Raw genomic sequence first — 16,857 nt, forward strand, 5'->3', positions numbered from 1 at the left:
TACCACCCTCAAACGAGTGGCCAAGTTGAAAACACAAATCGAGGTCTTAAACGAATTTTAGAAAGAACGGTTAAGAATAATCCAAAAATCTGGCATCGAAAGCTAGATGATGCGCTGTGGGCATTTAGAACCGCATTCAAAACGCCCATTGGTACTACTCCTTTTCGATTAATATATGGTAAGGCATGTCATCTACCTGTCGAGGTTGAACACAAGGCGTATTGGGCACTAAAAGAATGTAATACAGACCTTGTGGAAGCCGGAGAAAATCGATTCTTACAATTGCATGAATTAGACGAGCTAAGACTTCAAGCATACGAAAACTCAAAATCTTACAAAGAGAAAACTAAGAAATGGCACGATGCTCGCTTAAAAGAGAAGAAAACATTTGAACCAGGTGACAAAGTTCTAGTTTTTCAATCACGTTTTAAGTTTTCACCTGGGAAACTTAAGTCCCGATGGACTGGACCGTATGAAGTAAAACACGCATTTCCATCCGGATACGTAGAGTTATATGACAAGAATGGTGGTACTTTCAATGTGAACGGTCATAGACTTAAATTCTATTATGAAGGGTTCAACAACACTGAAAGAGATGACATCACATTCTACAAATGAATACATGGTAATTTTAGCTAATCACTCGCCTTCTTAAAACGTTTCAAATTATTTCAAGAGTGGAGCCCGATTGGTCTTTCCCTAGCAGACACTAAAGAACTAGTCTTCTCCCTCCATTCTTTTGTATAATAAAAATAGTAGAACCAAAAATTTACTTTTTATTAACGACTTGAAATGATAATTCCTAAAATTTGTCGCGGGTGAAAACTAGGTCATAGAACCGAAATTACTCTACCCGAGGATGGGGCGAAAATTTTGTTTTTATTATTTTAAGGTTATTGATTTAAAGTATTTATATATATATTTGGAGTGGGGAAACATCGCCCCATTTTTAAACCTGTTTGTTAATATTTTTCTCTAGTGTGTATTGTGTGCAAATAAGGCAGGGTAAACGAAGCATTTTGTAAGAATGAAATTCAGTTCAGTAAAAGCAACCAATTTTTGACGAAGCATGTTAAAAGATGACGAACAAATCAACATCAAAAGAAAAAAACAAATCCCGCAAGTTACGGCTTTTTAGCTACAGAGGTTTTAACTTCCTTTCTATTCTAATTGCCCTCGTGAATTTAATTTAGTCTGATTTCATTGCAATGAGGGCATTGCATGATCTCAAGTGTGGGGAGGGGTTATAAATTCTCTCGGGTTTATACACTTGGTTTATTTTCTAAATTTTGTGAAAAATTTAAAAAAAATTTAACTAAATGAATTCAAATCTTGTTTAATATGTTTATGAACGATAAAACTAGGTGTTAAAACCGAAATTATTGTTACCTCAAGGAGAACATAAACTGAGAAACTACCAAAGTTGTGAATTTATTTGATTAAATCAGGAATAAAAAGATTCAAGAAAAAGCCAAGTGTGGGGAGATTTGTCAATATATATGAACTATTATCACATGTTTGTGCGAAGTTTATTGCAGGTACTTTTGCTTTGGGCTGTATAAATTTGTTTTACCCATTAAATTGTGAAAATTAAAGAAAAGATGGATCTACACGATGAATCAATTCCATCATTAAAATGAAGTAAAGTCTTCAGAAAAAGAAACGCGCTTCTTGATTTAGGTCAGGAAGTTGTCGTCCAGACCAGTTGTAGAATCTACGAAAAACCTTGAAAAGTTTTTTCGAAAATCAGCTGGAAATCCACGGACCTCAGCATCAAACAGGGTCGCCGAGTGGTCAGACTTATCCTAACCATGAGAGGATCTGTCTCGTACAATGGGGGGGCACCATGCAAATTAGTTTATAATACTAATAAATCAGATCCCCAGAAAGGATAATCTCCTTAAAGATTAAAAATCAGCATTTAAGCCTGATATTACTCAATCCTTGAGATTGACCTTAAAGATTGAGAATTATAAACTCATGGAATTCGATGATATCTAAACTCGAGCTTGAACGAGAAAATATTTTGATCAAATTAAAACCGATTTGTTTTCTGAAAACCTATTTTCAATGCGTTCATTACCATTGAACGTAAAATCCTGAGAATTCATCAGAATTCATTAGGTCACCTGAACCAAATCGGGTGTCAACCGTAAGAACGGTGGTTGCATAGCATGGTCGAAGACAGGACCTTGTGCCAGACCGAAAAATTATAGGGTGATCTTTACTATTTCTCCTACAAAGGATAGTAATTGCATCCGACACGATATTGACCATGATTATCTGCATGTCATTAGACATAGCCTTAACAGTTTCTTGTTCATCACTTTCCTTTACAACCGGACGGTAGTTTGCCGAAAGGTGATATACGGAACAAGTAAACTGGATGTGTGCTTTCCAATACAGGGATAGCAGTGGATTACACGAACCTAAAATTTTTTTAGCCAAAATATTGATCCACAAATATATTTTGCAACACCAATGGTGGGTCAAATCAGAAAAACTTGTCTAGGGTAAAATCTAGCTTGAATTTTCAAAAGATCAAATGTTTTCATAAAGATTCAATTTCCTTAAGGATCTAAATTTTCATAGTCATGTGGGACTGTAAACCACATCGTTACTATCATTGTTCATACCGCTGTTTCAAAATCACTGATGTATATAGTGTGAAGAATAAAGAAGTGATTCGTTTGAAGTGTGATTTTATTTCAAATTCTATATTGCTTGAGGACAAGCAACGTTCAAGTGTGGGGATATTTGATAACGCTAAAAACGAACACATATTTCATAGCGTTATTCTTCAAGAAAGACAAGCTTTTAGTTGCAATTGTTCTATTTCCAAGTGATAATTGTTTAATAAATAAGTGCAAAGACGAAAGACGCAAATCGCTCGAAAATGAAGATTTAAAGACGAAAACGAAGATTTGAAGACAAAAACGACCAAAACGCTCAAAAGAACAAGTTTTTACTCCAAAAGGGTCAAGTCCTTAATGCATAAATGTAATGAAGCACGAAGATTAAAGAATTAAGGAAAAGTGCCACTAAAGCCATAGTGCACTCAAAAGTGCCACTAAAAGTGAGTTAAAGACTTGCGCGGATTTTGGGAGTTAAGGAAAAATATTTTTTGTGCAAATTACAAGTTGTGGAACGTAAAGTCCAAGATTTTAAAGCGTACAAAAAGGCGTTCGAGAAACCGGGACCGAGACATAAACCGGGCGTAAACGTACGAGACAATGGTGCGAAAATTACGAGTCAACTATGCACAAGAATAAAATATAATATATAAATAATTATATAAATTATTTATATATTATATTTATTATTAAAATTAAAAATCATGTCGACAAGCTAAAAATCAAAAGAGTGTGAGCTGGTATCAGGCCTCATGCGATCGCATGGGTTTAACACCCTCAGGCCATGCGATCGCATGGCTTACTGTAGCAGGCCAGAATGCTTTAAATAGCCGAGTTTCTGTCGAGTTTTTTATATATTTTTTTTCTTTCTTTTCATTTTTACTCTGCAATAATAAATATAAATTATAATTATTATTATTTTAGTTTAAGTTAAATTTAGTTTGAGTAGTGTAACGTTTAATTTACGGGTTTTCAAGTCGAATTTCTGTCCGTGTACCGCTACGATTTCAATACCACTTTTTATCTTTTCAACTCGCTGTAAGTCTTTACTTTCTCAACTTTGTTATTATTATTTTTACTTATCGTTATTACGCCTTGCCATTATTATTATTGTTATCGAATTTTATATTTATCGTCGTTATTATCGTCGTTATTATCGTTATTAATTATTATTATTGTTATCCTTTATTATTATTATTATCGTACTCATGTCCACTTTATATAATTTATATTTTTACGCCGTTGTAATGTCCAACTAAATACCCATAGTGGTGACTAAAATGTAGAACCTCTGGACAAATGGACTAAATAATTTATAATATTACGATGTAACTTTGACTATTTTTAATATTGAGTTTAATCACCGACCCACTGTTATATAATTTAATATTTTCACCCCTATCACATAATTTATTAAATTAATGAACGTAAGTTAATTAAATTTACATAAATTGTGCTCCAACACTTTAGTGATCTAGACGGACATATGGACAAATTATTGACAACAATTTAGAAGTGTGATCCGGTGGTTTGGGTAATATTATAGTTTATATAATCGTGTAATTATAAAAAGGGCGACCGTTATAATTTTGGTATTAGCGAAAGTTAATACCGGGTTAAATCTCAATTTAAATAGTCGGGATATAATTTAATTCGCTAAAACAAGATCTAACGAAACTTAGATTAAATTTTAGTTAATTAAGACTTTATACAAATCAAAAGATAAAATATAAAGTTATACATAAAAACATCGTAATTGGACTTAAAATCGATCCATTAATCCAGAGGGGACATATTTTAGTAGCCACTACCTTACTTTATTTTCTTAAATCTCGCCAATTTCACTTTTTACCACGTAGTAAATTTTAATTACTTTTTACTATTTTACCATTTTGTCATTTCTTTATTAAAAACTTTATTTAATAATTTTATGAATTTTATAGTTTAATTAATAGTTTTAATATTAGTTAAAATTTATTAATATTTATAAGTAGTTTTATTATTTATTATTTTAAAATAAATAGTTTATTTTATATCGTAAATCGTTAATCTAGTTAATTTCACTTTTAGTTTTAGTTAAATTTAAATTCTGTTAAAGCCTAATCTAAAACCCCCTTTTTAATAGTTTAATTATTAGCAATTAAAAATCTTGAAAACGCAATTTCCCTGTGGAACGAACTGGATTTACCAACAAACTATTACTATACGGATAGGACAAAGTTGCCTATATGTGTGAAATCAATCCGAAATCATAAAAACACCATATAATCACAACCAATTCGTGTAATAAATTCAATCCAAATCCGTTCAAAATAAAAGGACACGATCGCAACACATCAGAAATCTTGTGGCCTATTAAAATGATTGAAATGATATTTATGACAAACCTATGAACTCACCAACCTTTTGGTTGACACTTTAAAGCATGTTTATTCTCAGGTATTAAAGAAATCTTCCGCTGTGCATTTGCTCATTTTAAAGATATTACTTGGAGTCGTTCGTCAGTACCTCGCACTGGGACCAGATGTAATGGAATCGTCCATATAGATTTGGACGGGTCGTTTCAGTTGGTATCAGAGCGGTGGTCTTAGCGAACCAGGTCTTGCCTTAGTGTGTCTAATTGATAGTCGTTAGGATGCTTTAGCAAGTCTGGACTTCGACCTTAGTTGCTTATTATAAGCTTTGCTTATCATTTCTTGTCGGAAATTACCTGCTTATCATTCCTTAGTCTAGACACGTCTTATTGCCTTAGTTGCATAGATAGTGTATAGACAAATTCATACCTTAGCGTATCTGTTAAATTATATCTTAGCGAATCTGTTACTGTATGCTTTTCCTGGCAACTTCCGAAAATTCCTCCGTAATCTACGGGATCTTTTGTACTATATATATATATATATATATAGGTATTCTATGTAATTAGAATATCATCTGATAGCCGAAAATCATTTCATATCGAAAATCCTTTATTCGATCGTACGAAATGGAACTAGCCGCTAGTTCAAGTTCATCGAATTCTGACAGCTATTCCGACATGGATGTTCATCCGAGCTCCGAAAGCAGTGTAACCGGAATGAATCAACCAATCAGTCATCACCAATTCTGGATGAATTGGGGATGGGTTCGTAGCCGACTTAATCAATGGAGACAGGAAGAAGGCGATCCCTTCCACCAATCAAATTCACCTCTTGGCGAAGAACCTGAAGCACTTACCGGCGAACCAGTCCGAAACACCATATTCACCCTCATTGCCAGAATATCTCGCAGCGATTATATAATAACTCAAATTCTAAACCTTATTCATCCGCTCGTCCCGACCGACAATCATCCCGGTGTAATAGAAGAAGTCAACGAACTTCGCGCTCGAGTTGTGGCTTTGGAGAACATGGTGCAAAGCTTACAAGCATCAGCAGCATCACCGACAGTACCACCAGCATCAGCACCCGTACCACCAACAACCACATCCGCACCATAAACCCCAACTTCACAATCTGTCCCACGAGCATCAACGTCATACGCTCCGTAAATATCAAGGAATACCAATAACCATAAACGATGAAGTATTGATTCATAAATTCATTTCAGATTAGATATTCCGCGGCGATTATGTAATCTCTAATGTTTTAGAGATTATGTATCCTAGTTCTAACGGTAAATCTGATGAGATTAACATCATATTAACTCATTAAATTCATGATTACATCTGAAGAAAATATATATGTAAGTATATTTTCATATAGATTGTAATTAAAAATTCTTTTTGTACAAACTGTTAATGATGAGAATATTTTAACGGGTAGGTAATACCCGAGAAATATTTAGATTTCACATTAATAATTTACACTGTACATTCTTCAATTCTGATTCAATAATCATTGACTATACTCATTCCTCTTATGACGATTTACATTCTTTCAAAAATTAGGACAACCAGTTCCATACGAACTCGATTACAAATTCTGATTTTGACAAAATCAGAATCCAAATCAAGATTTAGCAGAAGACATCACTCTTAGATTCCTACATCTTTCAAACTATACTTTGACTTCAAAACTGTATGAGAACATCACAGTTATTCATAAAACCCAACAAAAATATTCGTATCATTCAAAACTCTAGAACATCATATATTAACGATTACAATCTGCGGTTAAACCTTTTATATTCCATCATATTACCAGCAGGCGTACCAACAACCTCGTTACTCTTCGGCTTATATCTCTCCGGAAAATCACTATATTTATAGAAACCTCATCATGTGCTCATCTGCATCTTGTAACAAGAATTGCCATACGAATCATCGGGAATTAGCAATTAGTATTTTGAAATCTCGCAGCATGTCTACGCCAACAGTTATATGTGTACATATAACGTCTACCTCCAAGACTTACATACTTCGAATGTGAAGTTTCTGAAAAACGGATTGAGCAAAGTATGAAGAAGGCTGTGGACAAATCACAAAGACTAAACCTGCCTTCAAAGAATCCAAATGATTCAGCATCTGCTGAAGTCATTAACGAATACCTTGCTCCTGACTCTACACTTTTACGAACAAACCTTCTTCATCATCCATCGATATTAGAAATTCTAAGATATCATCTTATCTTTCATTATAAATATCCTCGATATTTTCGAAGATATTTTCATAACTAATCTTATCTGAAATCATTTATCTCTTCGCGATATCAGTGTTACAACAGAAAGGAAACTGTTTTAGTTTCTAAATTTCTGAAAAATCCGAGTTTGAAGTATGAATGATTTTTGAAGTAGTGTTGGAAACTGATGCATGAGTTAGTATAATATAATGACGCCTGATCAACGTGGTTATATTACAGTAAGTCATGCTGAGTTTCTAATGGAATGTGATGATTCACAGTACCATCATCATGTGTCATGTTGCACGATTCTTTCATTCTATTTAACCTCTAAACATATCAAGAAGATATTTCTTTTGATGATTCGGTCTTTTCCGTAACTTCTGGTAATTTAACAAATCCGATCGTGCTAGTACTTTTCCTTTTCCGCTTTGGACCATTATTCGCTTGACTTGAGGTCAGGAAGAAGAAACAAAAACATGGAGTCTCGAGATAAAAATAGGAATATAAATCGCAGCAAACAAGAAAAATCATAAACCATGTATGTCTATGCAAATAGCAATATAGAGACACGAGAGAATTAGGAATACAATAATCCCTAGGGCATAATAGAAATAAACGGATTCTTCTAGTGGCAGTTGGAAAAAAAAGAATGATGGTTACAATGACCAGAATAATATTCAGAACTAGAACTGGATTGAGCATTTTCACAATCTTTGAAAGAATGAATTAAGGAAGAAATTATAGGAGTGATGAAAATAAAGGAAACAGAAGAGGTTAATTTATAGTGAAATATCCGACATAACAATCGAGGCAGATTACGTATCTAATCGAAGAAAATCCTAATTTCAGTAATTACCGAAGAATCGAATCTTAAATAGATTACAAAGATTTCTTCAAATCCCTTGAATTCCTGAAATCAATTTTGACTACGTCAAAAGTTAAAACGAATTTTTAACTTCTTCATTTCACTCTTTTGTGATAAGTTTCACTCGTACTCTTCTCAAAATCGAATTTTTTTATCCACATCACCCGATTGTGATAAAACTCTATTTATTGACTCGTACTCGTCATGAAAACATTCTTGTTGTTAGCTATGACGACCTCTGCTAAATTTCGGGACAAAATTTCTTTAACGGGTAGGTACTGTAACGGCCCGGAAAATTTCGACTTAATTTGAACTTGAATCTTCATATGAATTGATATTTCCGACACGATAAGCAAAGTCTGTAATGTTGAGTCTCAAAAATTTTGAATTGTTATCATACATTCAATTAACCTTTGGCCATTCCCGACGATTCACGAACATTATTTGAAAATAGATATGTATATATGTATACATATGTGTGTATAATAAATTGATAAATGTTAATAAAACATTAAGTGATTTGATTGATATTTCAATAAGTTGATTTAACTTGTGAAACGCTGGTACATAAATGAATTATATCAATTTAAGTTTTAAAGTGTAAACGTTATGTGATATAACAATTTCTAATATTTAAATGATTTTAAATTATATATAATGAAATTTGAAATATAGTTACTTTTGAAAAACTAAATGTTATATTATTAAATAAATATTTCAACTATATATAATATGTACAAATTTATATTTCTAAAGGAAAACATTTATATTTTACAATGTGATAAAAATGTAATATTAATTTAGATATAAAACGTTTTGATAATATTATTAATTATATATTAATAAATAACGAGACGATGATTTATAGAAGCAAATGACCAAAACACTCAAATGTATAAGTTACATTTCAAGTAATATAAATTATGGGTGAATTAAGTCTAATTATTGATAAAGGTACACGTCGCGAAACGTAAAGTACAAGATTTCAAAGCATACGAGAAAACGTTTGAAAAACCGGAACCGAGACATAAACCGATCATCAACGTACAAGTCAACGAAACTAAAATTACAAGTCAACTATGCACATGAATATTATATATATATTTATACGCGTATTATACGTACATAGTTTTATACCTTTACTTTACTTTAACTTTACTTTTACTTTACTTTTACTTTAATAATTCACTTTAATAATTCATACTTTAATAATTCACTTTAATAATTCATACTTTAATAATTCACTTTAATAATTCATACTTTAATAATTCACTTTAATAATTCATACTTTAATAATTCACTTTAATAATTCAAAAATCTATTATAAATAGAATTCAATATGTTTCATTATTTCATAGAAACTTGAAAATATTTTTCTCTAAACTCTCTCAATCGATTTACATATATATATATATTTACTCCGTATTATTTCAAGATATTATTAGTATACATAAAATACTACGACGGAGTGCTGTCCGAATGATTTTCAAAATGAGTTTTCGAGTGGGTTAAAGCTAAGGAAATTATGGGTTATAGCTATGGAGGTGATGGGTATGGTTCATGGGTATGCTCGTGAGGTCAAACTAGTGTTTATCATATCCGTTGTGTCTACGTACCTTTCCTGCAATATTGAATCTCAATATTGATACGTAAGTACTCGTAATTAAATTTTTACATACTAATAGTGTATCCCTGACTAGTGCTCGAGAATATAGGATTAGGCATGCTTGTATTTTTGATATTGCCCTTAGTTAGGTTATGTTGAATCTCGAATTAGTTACACCTGCGGTTGAGATAAGGTATAAGATATGCATGTCGTTGGAAAGCTAGCGAAAAATTAAGAACTTTTCCTTTAGATGTCGAATGGGTTCGATGAACGGATTAAAAGATATAGTCAATTGAATTTTTAATATTATTATTAAAAGTGATTATTATTATTATCATTAAAAAGTATTATCATTAAAAATTGTATTTTTTTTTCTATTATTATTATCGTTAAAATTTATAATTAGTACTACTATTATTTTTATCATTAAAATAGTTATTAGCATTAATATTATCATAACATTTATTATTATTAGTATTATTATAATTAAACTAAGGTTAGTAACACTTAATTATATTTATTAATAAAAGAATTATATTATTTACTCTAGTAAATTTTTTTTTTAAATTATTTAAAAATATAAAACGACGATATATAAAGTATATATTAATCATGTATAAATTTTGGAAAAACATTTTTGAGTCAAACTGACTTTTGTTGATTTTTGCGTATTAGTCTCGAGCATTAGGATTGTGGTACACTATGACCTGACCAAAATCGTTAGACAAATATTGACCAACATATAATTATATATACTTAATATAGGTTCGTGAATCCGAGGCCAACCCTACTTTTGTTCAAATGACGTCATATGTATTTTTGCTACAGAATACAGTAATGTGAGTTTCATTTGCTCCCTTTTACTCTTTTGCAATATATTTTTGGGACTGAGAATGCATGCGCAACTTTTACAAACGTTTTACAAAATAGGCACAATTTCATAAAATGACATTCTACGACTGATGTATTTAGGACTGATGTGTTATTGTGTATACCGGATATCCGAAGAGATCTTAATTATTATTGTGTATACCGGATATCTGAAGAGATCTTAAATTATGTTGCATGTATATCATTATTATTGAATTCCAGTCGCTCCAGCGTATGAATGATTTTTATTTTGCAGATGATTATCCTGCGCATTTAATTAAATGAAATCTTGTGGCCTATTAAAATGATTGAAATGATATTTATGACAAACCTATGAACTCACCAACCTTTTGGTTGACACTTTAAAGCATGTTTATTCTCAGGTATTAAAGAAATCTTCCGCTGTGCATTTGCTCATTTTAAAGATATTACTTGGAGTCGTTCGTCAGTACCTCGCACTGGGACCAGATGTAATGGAATCGTCCATATAGATTTGGACGGGTCGTTTCACCTATTATAATTGTATTGTCCCTCAGAAGCCAGTCGTGTAACAGTTCTCATCATAGGCTTGGTAAAGCATCGATATCTCCACCGGTTAAGTAAGGATGGCACTGATCTTCTTCCTAAGCATTCTTTCAAGAGGAAGATGGGTTATAGGGTTTGGTTGGGAATTTATGGATCGGTGAAAGGTATCTAGATCTTTTGATTTTTGAGAGAATTGATAGACTTTGATTCTTCAGAGTATCCATTTTTGGATAGAGAATGGCTTAGAATTCCGTAAAGGTTTCTTCGGAAGAGGCGGATTTTGCTAAGACTTGGTCTAGAATTTTCTTTTGCTCTTCCAGCATTCTTCTTTAGGGCATCTTCTCGGGTTTTTCTTTGCCTTTATTTATAGAGACTTTGCTCTAGAGACTTTGCTCTTTCATAATCATTTTTTTTTTCGGCATACCCTTTCTTCATAACTTTTTTCTTTCGTTCCTGGTGCCCAGAGAGGAAGTGATAATCCACTGAAAATAGGTCTTTGACCTATTAAAAACAATTAGGGGTTCGGAATCTTTCAACAAGTGCTTTTGAAGCGAATTTGATCGATCTATCTCTTTATTAATCTCTGGATCTTTTGATGAATGAAAAGGGAAGTGAATGGTAAATGGTGTATTTTAGGAGTGAATTTGGGGTGAATATTTCTGATTCATTAACTCTTTATGTGAGTTGCTCGGTTTAAATTGCGTGGAGTGGAAACGGAAACGGATGGCTTTTTGTCTTCTCTATTCAGAATGATTTCGGAAGGAGTATCGCACCTGCACCACGTATGGCACTTACTAACCATTGGTCTTGAAACGTATGTCTGAACCAAGTTCTAACTTGAACCGTACACCGGCACGCTCATTAATTGAAATAACAAAGTACTGTAGATTTGATGGGTCATACAGATACTTTGGGTCCAAGATCCCTTACTTTTGGGGGAGTAGGGGTCGTGCTTGATCATGCGTAGCCTTTTACATATTTTCTTAAAAGAAATCTTTTGACACAAAACATAAGTTTCAGCTTAATCGTTCTGTTCTAATAAATGTTCCGAAAACCGATTTCTAGCAATTTTATTAGATCTTTTGGGTAAAAATAAGGTAAGAATTTTTCAAAATTACCCAATATCCATTGCTTAATTACTTTTGGACAAAAGAATTTTTCAAAACTTGGCGTTTCACGGTTACTTGACTATTAAAACCTTCGACCTTTAAAACTTCAACCCATTACCCCACACTTAGAAGAACATTGTCCCTAATGTTATCTAGAAAGAATATTTTAATACTTTATAAATTAAGGACATTGACTTCCAAAATCCTAAGTTAGTTGCGGGGGTTACCCCACACTTAGAGATTTTAGTGCGTTATAATCGAAATAGGTTTGAGGAAGGATTACTTCCCTATGGTAGTGTTACTTTCCTAGTGTTGGACCTTCCTACGGTCAATCTCCTAGGGACCAGTCTCTTTTGATAATATTTCTACATGAAGAACAAAAAGAGAAAGGCAGCATTTCCACTATATATAACTTTTTTCAGTACAATACTTTTAAAAAGATAAAACTGAAAGTAAAATAAAGATAAAGTAGTCTATGGGATACTGATAATGCTACAAACGAACATATATTTCATAGCATTATCCCTCCAGAAAGACAAGCTTTTAGTTGCAATTGTTCTATTTACAAGTGATATTCATTTAAATAATAAAAGGTGAAGACAAAAGGCATAATTGACGATTTGAAGACGCAAATGACCAAAAAGCTCAAATGTACAAGATACAATCCAAGTGGTTCAATTTATTGATGATTAACGTCTAAAAATGACAAAAGTACAAGTCGCGAAACGCAAAGTACAAGATATCTCAGTGTACAAAAAGACGTTTGAAAATCCGGAAACGACACATGAACCAACTATCAACATACGACTCAACGGAGCTGAAAGTACAAGTCAACTATGCACGAGAATATAATATAATATTTAAATAATTACTTAAATATTATATTATATATATTATGTCGACAAACTAGGATCCAAATTAACAACCAGCTGGAAATGGGACCTCCGCGATCGCGGAGCCCCAAGGCACAAAACCATCGTGATCGCGGAGCAGCCAGGATTCAGAAATGCCTATAAAAGCAGCCGAGTTCTGCTTAATCCAAACACACCAGATTGATTAAATTCAATCTTCTTCTTTCTCTATCTCTAATTTATATTCATGTTATAATTTTAATTTAAGTTAATTTCAATAATAAGGTTATTGTTACAAATGTTTTAAGGTTTTGTAAGTCAAAACTCTGTCCGTGTAACACTACGCGATTAATACTCATTGTAAGTTATGTTCAACCTTTTTACTTTAATGTATCGTAACTAAGTTATTATTATGCTTATTTGAGCCGAAGTAATCGTGATGTTAGACTAAATATTAAAGACCGGGTTATTGAACTTTGGACCATAATTAATGTTTGGACAAAGACCGACACTTGTGGACATTGGACTATGGACTATTAATAGATGGGGGGTATTGTCTAATCGAGTAACAACTCATTGGAGTCTGTCGAACCTATCTTCAAATTAGTTAGCCTAATAATTAATTAAGTGGGTAAATTAAGTATTCAAACGGAGTCTATTATAATCATTTAATTAATTATTCGGGTTGGGCAATTGAGTATTCAAACTGATCAAGTGGGTAAATTAATGTTCATATCTAATTAAAACAGGGGTGGATTACATACAGTGATAACTGGTGTAATTATTGACAGAAGTGATAACTGCGTCACAGTTTAAATCCTTAATTAGTTGGACTATTTGACTTCGGGTATAAGGGTAATTTGACGAGGACACTCGCACTTTATATTTATGACGGATGGACTATTATGGGCAAAAGCCAGATAGCCGTATCAAATAAACCAGGCCAAATAACAATTAACCCGGGGTAATAATATATAATTAAAATGTCAAACATCATGATTACGGAAGTTTAAATAAGCATAATACTTTTATTTCATATTTTATCGCTATTTTTATTTACTCGCAATTTATCTTTATCGCTAAAACTAAAATTTGACAAACCGGTCGTTAAACGGTAAAAACCCCCCTTTTATAATAATAATAATTACATATATATATTTTATAGTTTTATAAAATATAGGATGCTTTAAAATAGGTATCCCTATGGAACGAACCGGACTTACTAAAAACTACACTACTCTACGATTAGGTACACTGCCTATAAGTGTGTAGCAAGGTTTAGGTATATCCATTCTATAAATAATTAAATTAACTTGTGTATATTGTAGCGTAATTAATAGCATTTCTATATATATTTTTCTACCCCTCTAAACACACATCAAGTATTTTTGGCGCCGCTGCTGGGGAACAACTAACCGAAAGCGGAACGCTATAATATTTTTGTAAAAATATAATTATATATAAGTTTATTATATTTTATATAAATATTTTATAAATTAAAAATCAAAAATAAAATAAAATCCTGGAAAATTGAACTCCGCGATCGCGGAGCTTCGAGGAGAGATACCTTCGCGAACGCGGAGCCGCCTCTGACTGGTACGCATTTATTACAAATTAGGGTTTTTAATTTTTAATATATATTTATTATTATTAATTAATTTAATTAGGTTTATTTATTTTATTATTTAGTTTTAATTTTAGTTTAATTTTGTAATATTTAAATTTTAATTAGTTTTAATTATATAAAAATTAATACTTTTATAAAATAATAATATAAAAATAATATTTTTATAAAAATTGTATTTTTAGCATTTTAGTTATAATTTGTATTTTTATCGTTTAATTCGTAATTTTTTAATAATTATCGTTCGTAATTAGTTTTAAGTTAGTATTTGCCGTAGTAATTTTATATTTCTAGACTTATAAGTTTTGCCGTAAAATCCCTTAAGTGCTTTTTCCTTAGAATTAAGATTTAGGCGCTTTAGAATTTTGCGACGCCACTTTAAGTTTATAGATTTTAGTGCTTTTTAAGTAATTGTCGTTTTTCGTATAGATTTGCATTTTTAAGTTTTAATACCTTTAGGCGTAAACTTTTTAGATTTAGTTTTTAGACTTTTAAGTTTCGACGTTTTTCTTTATTATTTTTTTTTTCGACGTTTTTCGACGCGCTTTTTCTTTTTCCTTTTTCACGCTCTAGTTTTTAGGACATAGAATTTTGTTTATTTTCTTTAAATTTCGACGAAAAATTATTGTAAGCAATTAAATTGATAGACATCTAAATTTTCTGATTCGTAGTAATAGTTGGATTTGTTAGTGGCGAGTTGTGGACTTCCGATTTAAAGGGTCCTGGCTACCTGCTGCATCTTTTGGCTATTCGAAACGTGGGCAAAATCAGAAAAGTCTATTAATTTGATAACTTATATAATTTTTAATTCTATAACTAATAAGATATTCAGTGAATGCACCGAGCGAAACGTTCACCACCTTTCGTACGTTCACCACCTGTAACTCGATCAAGGCATCTAGCAAATATTGCTGCCATTGAATTTTTAGAATCATCATCTAGTCGAACAAGTACTTCAATTCAAATTTCTGATAATCCATTTTTTGAACCCAACTTCACAATTGAGAACCCGGAGGATATTCAGGGACAATTCCAAGATCCTGAACCATTAAACATTCCTCCTGAACCACAATTTATTCAAACGGAGTTTGTCGAAGAAGGAACTGTTAAATCAGAATCTTCTAGTGATTCGGATTCAACAAATTCAAATATGGAAGATCTAGAACCTCAAACTATGGAAGATCGAATGAGAGCCATACGTATGGGCCAAGGTCATGCCATTACTCAACCAGAAGTTACTGCACCAAATTTTGAAATCAAAGGACAAATCATACACATGGTTACTAATCAATGCCAATTCGGTGGTACAGAAAAAGAAGATCCAAACGAACATCTTCGAACCTTTAATAGAATTTGTACTTTATTTAAAATCCGAGAAATTGAAGATGAAACGATCTATCTTATGTTGTTCCCTTGGACTTTAATTGGGGAAGCTAAAGATTGGTTAGAATCATTACCAGAAGGAGCGATTGATACATGGGATGTCTTAGTGGAGAAATTTCTTCAAAGATTCTTTCCGGCATCTAAAGCCGTGAAACTTCAAGGAGAAATTGCCACGTTCGCACAAAAGCCAAATGAAACATTATTTGAGGCATGGACAAGATTTGGAAAGATGTTGAGAGGATGTCCTCAACACGGTTTAGACACTTTTCAAATAGTTCAAATATTTTATAAAGGCGTTAATATCGCTACAAGAAAAGATATTGACACAGCTGCCGGTGGTTCCATTATGAAGAAAACCGCAACCGAAGCTCACAAGATTATCGATAAAACAGCCTCCCACTCTCATGAGTGGCACCAAGAGAAAGATATCTTACATTCATCTAAAGCGGCTAGAGCCGATTCTAGCCATGACTTTGATTCCGTTTCCGCAAAAATAGATGCTTTTGAAAGACGAATGGAAAAGATGACTAAAGATATTCACGCAATACAAATCAGTTGTGAGCAATGCGGTGGACCACACTTAATGAAAGACTGTAATATTGAGCAAACGATGGAACAACGTGAGAATGTTTCCTACATAAACCAAAGGCAGGGAAATAATTATCAAAATAATTATCAACAGCCAAGGCAAAACCTAAACCGAAGACAAAACATTCTTTACAATCCAAATGGACCCAACAATAACAATAATAATCAAAATAACACTTTCAATCAACAAAGGCCAGGCTTATAT

General features: G+C 32.3%; 1 non-coding gene across 1 annotated transcript; it reads right to left on the bottom strand.

Annotated features, from left to right (window-relative positions):
* Nucleotides 1–16,215: 16,215 nt before the first annotated feature.
* Nucleotides 16,216–16,322, bottom strand: LOC139903391 (small nucleolar RNA R71). Its single transcript, XR_011778212.1, has one exon. It is a non-coding gene; the product is annotated as a small nucleolar RNA R71 (small nucleolar RNA).
* Nucleotides 16,323–16,857: the final 535 nt, after the last annotated feature.

The sequence above is a fragment of the Rutidosis leptorrhynchoides genome, chromosome 3 (assembly GCF_046630445.1).
Source record: "Rutidosis leptorrhynchoides isolate AG116_Rl617_1_P2 chromosome 3, CSIRO_AGI_Rlap_v1, whole genome shotgun sequence".
NCBI lineage: Eukaryota > Viridiplantae > Streptophyta > Magnoliopsida > Asterales > Asteraceae > Rutidosis > Rutidosis leptorrhynchoides.